The sequence below is a fragment of the Mercurialis annua genome, linkage group LG7 (assembly GCF_937616625.2).
Source record: "Mercurialis annua linkage group LG7, ddMerAnnu1.2, whole genome shotgun sequence".
NCBI classification, from domain to species: domain Eukaryota; kingdom Viridiplantae; phylum Streptophyta; class Magnoliopsida; order Malpighiales; family Euphorbiaceae; genus Mercurialis; species Mercurialis annua.
Genome location: NC_065576.1, coordinates 33,955,582 through 33,967,431, shown reverse-complemented (window position 1 = coordinate 33,967,431; position 11,850 = coordinate 33,955,582). Strand labels below are relative to the sequence as shown.

General features: G+C 32.6%; 1 long non-coding RNA gene across 3 annotated transcripts; it reads right to left on the bottom strand.

Annotated features, from left to right (window-relative positions):
* Positions 1-812: 812 nt before the first annotated feature.
* On the bottom strand, positions 813-3,959 carry LOC126655426 (uncharacterized). Of its 3 annotated transcripts, none has more exons than XR_007633017.2 (4): positions 3,694-3,959; positions 2,234-2,307; positions 1,696-2,126; positions 813-1,059 (listed from the first exon to the last, which is right to left on the bottom strand). It is a non-coding gene; the product is annotated as an uncharacterized LOC126655426 (long non-coding RNA). The 3 variants fall into 3 exon arrangements; XR_007633016.2 differs by lacking the exon at positions 813-1,059 and having other exon boundaries at positions 1,564-1,746; positions 2,063-2,126; positions 3,694-3,958; XR_007633015.2 differs by lacking the exon at positions 813-1,059 and having other exon boundaries at positions 1,564-2,126; positions 3,694-3,957.
* Between the last annotated feature and the right edge of the window lie 7,891 nt (positions 3,960-11,850).

Below are 11,850 nucleotides of genomic sequence, written 5' to 3'. Positions count from 1 at the left end.
TTAGTTTTTTTTATTATTAATTGTTTTAAGTTTGTTCTCGATGTAATCTTTTATCCTTTAATAGTGGACCAGAAAATATCTCATTGGCTTGGTATAAACATCAAACAATCGGTTAATACAGTCCCTGAATTTCTTATTTGCGAGTTTACTTACATCCGTTTTGATCAATTTAAGAATAATACTCACAATTTTTATATCAATAAGAAAATATTTGTTATTTTTAGAAAATTTAAAGACAAAACTAAATAAGAAAATTTAAGAGTGAGATTATAATTATTACATTTTTAATTATATGTGGATAGGCCTTATAAATTTCTTCAAGATAACAACATTAATTTCACATAAAAGATTAAGATTAAATCCTCAAATAGTCAATTTCACGTAAATGTTTGTTTTTTTCTTAGCTTATGAAAATGTTAAATAAATAAAAATTTAGCTCAAAGATTTTCAAACAGAATTATGTTAGTGGCTCATTCAGTCATGAAATTGGAGTTGTAAATTAATCCTACCGTCTTGACATTGAAGATGATTGATATATTATGAGCTTTCAGTTAGTTCGGCCGAATATTTTGCTCATCCCTTACTGATAATATATTGATCATATCTTGTATGAGGAAAAAATATTAAGTATAATAAATTACAATATATAAAGGATAACTTTTTTTAAAAAAAAGTATAAACTATATCTACGATATAAATATAAGTAGTATAAATTTAAATTGAATATTTACTGATATTAATTTTAAAATGTGTATTTTATAATTTTAATTATCAATCAGAAATATCGTAATGAATGTAATAAGAAGACGACAAAACTAAACACGCAATTTTAATTTATTATCTGAGTAACTGTAAAAACAACACAACTCTATTGGTTTTTTTAACAAGAGCATTTACAAGAAAATGGTGCTGATTGTCCGGGTCCGTTTCCTTTGCAAAACCCTCTTACTCCTTTAACCCACTTATCGCAGTCGCTCCAACATTGTTCAATAACACATCATGTTGGATATAACTCGTCAGGGCATTGTTGAGCCTGAACTTGAGGAACTATTAATGCAGCTGCAAGATAAATAACCAAAAAAATTATTTCTCTATTTATTATAATTTATAGTTCTTTTTATTTAATTCCAATTTTTATGTATATTAAAAATAAAATGAATTAATATAAAAATATATACCTGAAAAAATGAGGAACATGAGGAAAATATGAGCAAATGAAGCCATAATTGATGAGATCTTATCTTTAATATAAAGGAACTAATTGTATGGTTCAATAATATTTTGGTCTGTAATTTTTTTATAACAAAATGAGATGTCTGTGTGGTATTTATTGTCATGACCCATTTTCATGAATCGCGACCGGCGCTAGGATATGGGTAATATAGTACCAAAACCCGTAGCTATCCTATCAATTAACATATAAACACATAAACCTGCAGAAAACCAATGCTCGGGGGAAACCGAGACTTCAGCCTAAATCTAGCAGTTACAATATTCAATAGTTAATATGACATGCTTATCCAATTCCGAGTCTCATATAGATTTATCATAAACCAATGTAAATAATATAACATGCCAAAGCAATATAACCAGTCGAACCAATCCGACAAAATATAATATAATAATAAAGACGTCTAGTTACTACTATGGTCTAAGAATAAAACAGTTTTACAGTTTATCAAAAATAAAAGGAACCTCCGAGGAGAAGTAAATGCGGAGATCACCAGATTCTCTCAGATCATAACCCTGGGGAAAATTGGGAAAACAACGGCGTCAGATATACTGAGATGAGTTTATACCACTATCTACATTTATTAAGTGGAAAACCTTTAAAACCGTTTAAAACATTTAATAATGATATTACGAATAATAGTTGGAACCCTAATCCACAATACTAAATATTTCCATAATCCAATAGGCCAGGTCCCGAGAGCTGAGCTACACCGAGTTACCACCGACCACTCTTAATTCATAACCAGAGTCCCGAGAGCTGAGCTACACCGAGTTACTCAACTGGTCCGAGAGCTATGCTCACACCGAGTTACGACCACATTTCACATACCTTATCTAGATCAATACCGGTGCGCACACAGTCCTAATGATGCCCATTAGGTAGCATGTTCCAACTAAAAGCCATAATGATAAAACAGTTCGAAATATAAGTACAATATATATTTATATATTAAAATAACAATTTACTTAATAAAGCGGTAAATAGTAAGTACAAACTCACTGCTTGCTAATCCACGTGATAACCGGCAAGCAACTAATCCTGGTTCGCCTCTGGAGCACGAACAGTAGTCGGGTCTAGACAATATAAAATAATTATTAAAAACAGACCCTAACTCTAGAGAGTACTAGACAACACATAGGACTAGCACAAATAACACGTCGGAATAAAACAATCCAGAACAACACAAGAATACCCGATAAGTAGAAACGCCCAATTAATACAAGTCTATTGAGTTCTCGCTTTAAAATCCAATTTACAAATATTATTTAAAAATCCTTAAATAATAATTAATTTCTAAATAGTGGGTAAGCCGAGTTACCAATAACTACCAAGCTAATCTCACTTGTCGGGCGACCCAAGTCCGGCCCAAATATTTTATCAAAATTATAAACCGTAGTTTATAATTCCAAAATAATATTTATTGATAAAATAATATTTAAATATTAAAATGGAACTCAATAGCTTAAAGCACAAGTAACCGATAGTTACCGACAAATTACTAAACTAAAATAGTTAAAAAAATAAAAGCTAAACGTAATTTAGCCAAATTGGCACGCGAATCCGATATTTTTTTTAAAATAATAATTACCCGAGTAATTATCCGATAAAAAAAATTATAATAAATATTGTTTTCAAAATTATAATAATCAAAATAATTAAATTTAAATCAAATTAAAACTTTTGATTAATTAATATGAGAACCAACCAATAACATGTAAAAGAACATATCACCATAACAAATATAATCCAACTAATAATATGTAAGAAAGATTAAATTACCCGTAATAAACCAATCAATTGTTAATAACTCAAACAATTAAAGTGGCCACTATTGCCAACAATAACAAAGAGAAATCAACTAATAATATTTAAAGAAAAACAAATGCCTATAATCATAATGAAATAATAATAAACAAATCAAGAGGAAACCATGGCCACATAACATTTTGAACTCAAAAGAAAATCCCACTTTGAAGCATTTTCTTAGCCGCCATAATTCAAATCAGTAACCCGTCATCATCACTAACCAATCAGAATCATGAAGTTCAATAAAACCCAGAATCTTACTTAATAACGAACAGAGGTACTTAACAAGATTCAAAGCCAACGAGCGATCAATTCTCTGATCTTTAACAGTAAACAATATTAATAAAGTGTCAGACCAGCATGAGAATGAAAACAAGACAAACAGGAACTGAATTACGAACAAACCGAACCAATAATTCACGAGTAAGGAATTCAAAAACCATGTTCCAACGATGGTAAGAAAACGAATCGATGGGATAATCTCAACTAATGGTAAATCGATTAACAAACATAACACAAGGGACTCTAACCTTAGAACAATAAACATAATCAATTCAACAACTCATCGGTCAGCAAACATCAATTCAGAATCGCAGCCAAATATATCAAACAACGACGAAACGACGGCGTCTAAAACGGAAAGATTAACGTACCAAATTCGATTCCAAAGCTTTAGGATTGAAGAGGACGATGTTAACAACAACAGCGAACAAACGGATCTCGATTCGATGCGAGATTTTAGTCAAGAAGATGATGAATTTGGGCGTTAGGATTCAGCGTTTTTCGATAGAGAACGACGGCTAGGGTTTGTGGTGAGTTATGGAAAGATATTAGGTTAAAGGAAAAGAAACGTATAATGTAATGAAGAATGAAGAATCCGTCAGAGTGAAGAATTTGAGAGCTGCTGAAAAAAGTTTTTTTTTCCAAGATAAGTTGGATGGGCTTGCATGAAGATACGTGAACTTGGGCCAATGCATGGGCCTAATAAATATAAGTAATTTACGGTCAAACCTACTCAACCCAATGAACACGATTCGAACCGCGAACAAATCAACGAACGACTCAAATTATTATTGAAAATCCATCAGAGAAATTTAAAAAATTTATGGGTTATTACATTTATATAGTGTGATTATAATTTTATGAGCATGAATTGAAATTTTTTGAACTTATGAAAATTAATATAGAATATTTGAATTTAAGGTATTAATGTAAATCTTTTGAATGATCAATATATTTATAGAATGAAATGATTTCCGATATTCTTATTTAGTAAAGATAATTATTACTATTAAATATTTACCTTAATGACAAAATATTGGCCTAATTCTTTTAAAAATTATTCTATAGAAATAGTATCAATAAATATGATATCTTTTAACCAGTGTTTTAAAAACTGAAACGGTATGACCACCGGTTCGCAGTTCAACCTGTTCAATCGATTTAACTACCAGTTGAACCGATTTGTAAAATTTAGAATGAAAACAAAAAAACAATATAGATTAATACTTTATATTAAAATATATTATTTTTCACATGCATAAAATGGTTGTTCTTCTCCCATTATTTAAAGTTGCAAAAATAATTAAACTAAGATATCAATTTTAGTTAACAAAAAAAATTAATTAGCCATTTTGATTTAGCTGACCTTATCATGTTAATTGGAGGTTTCAGAATAAGAAAAAGGAAACAATTAGCTGGGAATGTTTTTATAAAGAAATAAAAAAAACGTAAAATAACAGTTTTAGTATATATGACAACATATTGTATTACTTGAAAAAATTTAGTTGAATTTTTTTCTTTCTTTATTCATTTTGGAAATAACCATTGATTTAAAATTTATTTTAGAAGGTGATCAACCTAGCTATTTTATAGGTGTCAACATATTATATTTGCTTGATTTTAACTATTGTGTTTCCATATATATTTTAAAATAGCTTTTAATTTACTCTTATTTATGAAAGGGGAATAAATTATAGCAAGTCAATCGTAATTGTTTCGAGAGCAAGAAAACATAGTAAATATAGAAAGGAAGTGGAATAAATATGAGCAATTGTTTGAAATATAAGAATATTAATAAAATCAAACGGTTAAATCGGGTTTTCAGTTTCCGGTTTTCACGGTTCGGGCCAGTCTAATCCATTTCGATCGGATTTCCAGTTCAGAGAGGCTAATTGGACTAGACAGATAGTCGAATCCCGGTTGAATCAGTCGATCCAGTTTTTAAATCATTTTTTTTTCAACTATTCCGTTTATCTTTTAAATTTGGTAAAGTCAATTTTTTTGATAGAATTGAATAAAAGTCTGCCATATAACAGAAAAATTCCATATACATTACGAAGTAAATTATTAATTTATGAAATATTTTGTCACGACCAATTTTCATGAATCGCGACCGGTGCTAGGGTATGGGTAATGTAGTACCAAAACCCGTAGCTAGCCTTTCAACTAACCATATAAACACATAAACCTGCAGAAAACCAATGCTCGGGGGCAACTGAGACTTCAGCCTAAATCTAGCAGTTATAATATTCAACAGTTAATATAACATGCTTATCCAATTCCGAGTCTAAAATAGATTTATCATAAACTAATGTAAATAATATAACATGCCAAAGCAATATAACCAGTCGAACCAATCCGACAAAATATATAATAATAATAAAGACGTCTAGTTACTACTGCGGTCTAAGAATAAAACAGTTTTACAGTTTATCAAAAATAATAGGGACCTTCGAGGAAAAGTAAATGCGGAGATCACCAGACTCTCTCAGATCATAACCCTGGGGAAAATTGGGAAAACAACGGGGTCAGATATACTGAGATGAGTTTATACCACTATCTACATTTATTAAGTGGAAAACCTTTAAAACCATTTAAAACATTTAATAATGATATTACGAATAATAGTTGGAACCCTAATCCATAATTCTAAATAATAAACATAATCCAATAGGTCTGGTCCCGAGAGCTGAGCTACACCGAGTTACTCTACTTGGTCCCGAGAGCTATGCTCACACCGAGTTACCACATTACCATAATTACCTTTCCCAGATCATTACCGGTGCGCACGCAGTCCTGATGATGCCCATTAGGTAGCATGTTCCAACTCGAAGCCATAATATAAAAACAGTTCGAAATATACGTACAATATATATATATATATATTTTATATTAAAATAACAATTTACTTAATAAAGCGGTAAATAGTAAGTACAAACTCACGGCTTGCTAATCCACGTGAATACCGGCAAGCAACTAATCCTGGTTCGCCTCTAAAGCACGAACAGTAGACGGGTCTAGACAAATAAAATAATTATTAAAACAGACCCTAACTCTAGAGAGTACTAGACACCACATAGGACTAGCACAATTATCACGTCGGAAATAAACAGGCCAGAACACACAAAAATACCCACTAGGTAATAAAGCCCAATTAATATAAGTCTATTGAGTTCTCGCTTAAAATCCAATTTATAAATATTATTTAATAATCTTTAAATAATAAATAATTTTCCAAATAGTGGGTTAGCCGAGTTATCATTAACTACCAAGCTAACCTCACTTGTCGGGTGACCCAAGTCTAACCCGACTCAAAACGTTTTTCAAATATAAACCCGAGTCTATATTTATAAAATAATTCCATAAATAATAAACCATTTTAAAAGCGGAACTCAATAACTTCAATTTCAAGTAACCCAAGTTACACCCCAAAAATCTAACCATTTTAAGTTTATAAAAGTTTAGGGACTAAATTGCACTTTAGCCAATTAGGGACTAAACTGTATTTTTGCCAATTAGGGACTAAATCAATTTAATTGCTTTTGTTCATAATCAATGCAAAATATAACGTTACTAATTAAAAACTTACTTAATTAGGTCAAAAATATAAGTTCAGGGGCTAAATTGTAATTTAGCCAATTTCATGCCAAATTGCTATTCTTAATTAAATAGAATTACCCGAGTAATTATATTAACTCAATTTATAATTAATTATCGTTTTTTTTAATTAATAATTATAAACCAAATCTAAATTCAAAAGTTATTATTAAACAATTGCTAAATTCCAACTTTAAGGGTTTAATTGATTTGGTCAAAACAACTAAAGTAATCAAAATGGTTATTAAGCCATCTTCTCCATTTCAAAAGAAAAGGAATTCCCACCCCCGCCTAAGCCTATACTGCCATTGCCGAACCTTACAAACCTTCAATGTGTCAACACCAAACTCAACCCAAAATACAAAAGACAACATAAGGAATCACTATAATCACCCAAGGATGGCGGTAAAGCCATGGGTCCTAGGAACTTAGAATAAAAAAAACAACACAGTAAATGATTATAAACGAAACCGAGAATCGTGAACATGACGGGTACGAAATGATGGATTCGATCCACAACTGAAAGCTAAATACAACTAACTAACATCCCATGATTCACAATCATGACTTTAGCAAAATCAAGCCAAATAAAGGATGTAAATAATCGGCAGTAACCAAGCTTAAACAAGAACAGAATTCAAGCGTACCAATGCGATGGAACGGCGGCGATTGAAACTAGATCGGCGGCACACCGTTTTGCAAAAAACGAGATAGGGAAACGTAGAGAAACGAGTCTACAATCTCTGGGATCGAACGATTCTGATTTCGATCAAGAAACGGAAGAGAATGATCAGAAATAGTGAAGCATCGTTTAAAACCAAAACTGAAAACTATGAACGAAACTTACCAAGTTTTTCCGAAACTTTGAGAGGGATTCTGTGTCACGACCCATTTTCATGAATCGCAACCGGCGCTAGGGTATGGGTGATGTAGTACCGAAACCCGTAGCTAGCCTTCCATATATCACATAAACACATAAACCTGCAGAAAACCAATGCTCGGGGGCAACCGGGACTTCAGCCTAAAACTAACAGTTATAATATTCAACAGTTTATATAACATGCTTATTCAATCCCGAGCCTAAAATAGGTTTATCATCAACCAATGTAAATAATATAACATGCCAAAGCAATAAAACCAGTCGAACCAATCCGACAAAAATATAATAATAATAAAGACGTCTAGTTACTACTGCGGTCTAAGAATAAAACAGTTTATAGTTTTATTAAAAATAAAAGAAACCTCCGAGGAAAAGTAAATGCGGAGATCACCAGACTCTCTCTCAGATCATAACCCTGGGGAAAATTGGGAAAACAACGGGGTCAGATATACTGAGATGAGTTTATACCACTATCTACATTTATTAAGTGGAAACCCTTTGAAACCGTTTAAAACATTTAAATACGATATTACGAATAATAGTTGGAACCCTAATCCACAATTCTAAATAATAAACATAATCCAATAGGTCTGGTCCCGAGAGCTGAGCTACACCGAGTTACCACTGACCACACTTATTCCAGAGTCCCGAGAGCTGAGCTACACCGAGTTACTCTACTTGGTCCCGAGAGCTATGCTCACACCGAGTTACCACATTACCATAATTACCTTTCCCAGATCATTACCGGTGCGCACGCAGTCCTAATGATGCCCATTAGGTAGCATGTTCCAACTAGAAGTCATAATATAAAAACAGTTCGAAATATACGTACAATATATATATTTAATATTAAAATAACAATTTACTTAATAAAGCGGTAAATAGTAAGCACAAACTCACTGCTTGCTTGTCCACGTGAAACTTGGCAAACAACAAACCCTGCGTAGACTCCGAAGCACGAGCAGTGGACGGGTCTAAAACATATATAAGTCAAAATCCGAACAATCCCTAACTCTAAGAATACTAAACTCCACATAGGACTAGCATCTTGAACACAACTAAAGTACAACCCAAGTAAGATAAACATCCATGTACCAAACAAACCAAAGAATTCATATCATTCACTTTAAACAATTTAGGCAAGTTAGCTTAGATGAGTTCTTATCCTTAAAAGCAAAACAGACATCCTTTCCATAACTTAAATAGTTCTTTAAAACCAAAGAGTTTTCCAAAGTAGTGTGTTAGCCTTAACTGCAGTATAGCTCAACACAACAAGTCGGGCGACCCAAGTCTATCCCGACCCAACCATAAGCCAAAGTGAAAACCAGAGTTTAAAACCAATCCTTAAATAAAACCAAAGTCATTTGAAAGTAAGAACTCAATCCCTAGCTTAACAATGCCAACCTTAAAAGCAATAAGCCACATAGCTTGCCAACACTTGGAAAGTTTCACCCAAAGTATACATCACTTAAAAATGTCACCTTAAATGAAATCAATTGGATTTAAACACCTTTTAAAGGTTTAAACTTAAATCTGAAATATTAACTTATACATAACACCTTTGTAAAATTGACCATGACTTATATACCATTTCAACCATCGATTACCAAACAACATAAGATAAAACTAACATTTTATAAATGTCCAAAATAGTTTATAAAACGTATTTACATCCATTAACAATTTGATCAAAACCAATATTAAGGCAAAGCACTCAAATAATCAAATTTGGCAATTTGCCGAAAATTGCCTAAACTAGCCAAACGATTCAAAACCAACAATCGATGAACCAAAGTATGTTACTACTGATTTAAAAACATCAAAACATCATATATAAAATATTAGATCAGTAGGTATAGCATTTGAAAACCAATTTGCAATCGTAGCGTTTAACTTCCGTAAAATTGTCAATTTCGCAAATCGTAGAGATTTTTACAACATAGATCAAACCCAAATCTCACTTCAAGATCCTAACTCATAAGATCATTAGCTATTGTAGTATAACCACATAATATCCCAATAACTCAGATTCAACACTTTAACAAATGACTAAACGAATCAATTTCATACAAACCTAGAATTAGCCAATTCGTTGTTTAAATCATGCAAATCCAATTCCAATCATGATACATCATATTATAATCATATTAAACTCCATTTAAAACATAATATTCAAATCATAAATCTCAGACCATTAATCATAAAGTTCCAAACTCCAAAACACCCTAAATCATGCAATTCTACGCAAAACACAAGACAACGATTCACCAATACATAAGAGATGGAAATAATTACCTTAGAATGGAGAATAACAAGATTATATAAGTATTAAACCCTAGGTAAGGGTCTGGACCAGAAGCAACAAGAGTCACAATCACACCAACGAAGAACACCACAAGCAAAACGCGTAGAAATCGCAAAACGGATAAACAATCACCAATCAATTGTTAAAAACCATCAAGGATCATAAAGGAATGATAAAAATAGGGTTTATCTGAGTGTAGGGTCGCATTAGGTCTGATAGGATGAAAAAGGGCTGAACGAATCGAGTTAAAGAGCTATTTATAACAAAACAGCGAACCCTACAGTGCCGCGTCGCGCCCGAGATGACTGAATCGCGCCCGTGATGGTGTATCACGACCGTGATGCTCCTGTCACGCCCGTGATACACCCCCTGCTTCCAAAATTATTGATTTTCTGGGCCTTAAGCCCAAGGTCGATCCACACGGCCCGAACCACACTCAAAATAAGCCCAAACATCGAAATAACTATTGTGCAACCTAAACCAAAGTTCCAAGGAACTAAACCACCAAACATTAACCCAAAACACATTGAAAAACTCATCGTAACAAGCCGAAAAAATACGGGGTGTTACATTCTCTCCAACTTAAAAACAAAATCGTCCTCGATTTTAACACAAAGCACAAAACACAATATACGCGCACAAAGCAACCAAAGTAGAACATATAACACAAATCCAAATTACTAAAATAGCATCGAACATTCGAAGCAGCGCTAAACCCCACGTACCTCAAGGAATGAAAGATAACAATTCCACATAATGGACTTCGTCCCCTACGTATACTCCCCAACTATATAACCGAATAAAACTCAAACCATAGGCATTCCTCCACTCATCAACCTACGCACTTGCATAACCACAACTCGACACGTTGTACCTCGAATGATAACTCAAATCACCACTTACATAAAACAACAACTCAAATTTCCACACCACGTATGCGCAAAATTATAAATTCAACAGTTCAATACTCCAACTATTACTTGATTAAATAAAATATAAACCTCCAAGATTATTCAACTATAAACATTAAACATGCTCACAAGGAAGGTTACTAAACTCGTTCGAGTTCTAACAGCAATCAAGACAACCTTGACAAGGTGCAAGGACAAGCCCGAAACTCAAATCGCAATTCTTACAATACCAAAATCTAACACTTCAAATGAAAACCTCGAAATCCCCATTAATAACATCATGCAATCCTCGCCACCTACTTAACATCTCTACGCCTATTATCCCATATCAAAGATATAATTAACTCGTTATATCAAATGAACGGTCTAGTCCAAAATTAACTAGATAAGGTTCTCGCCAATATAAATCAGCCAACTTTAAAACATCATGAAATTCGAGTTGTACACACGACAAGGACTAAGCTTGACAAGACCATCAACCTTAACGAATCAATAAACACATACTCACATACTGATATTCCAAAGAATAAATCACTTTAACCTATGATAACGAATCTCCAAGTTACATACAAACCGACTAATTCAGAAAGATCCTTCCACTCATACAATAAGAAAACATACAGCCCGAAGTTACCCAAAGTAACTAACACCAACATACATACAATTTTTTTTTTTTACACAAACCAAATTTTTATGCCGCACACAAAAGGTTCAACAATTAGATGAAGCGAAATCAAATTTTTTTTACAACAAAAATTCACAATCAGTATTGACCAACCAACCTTTGTTGTCGAAACCTACTCATCGCGATTCTCAAATCAACTAACTCATAAAT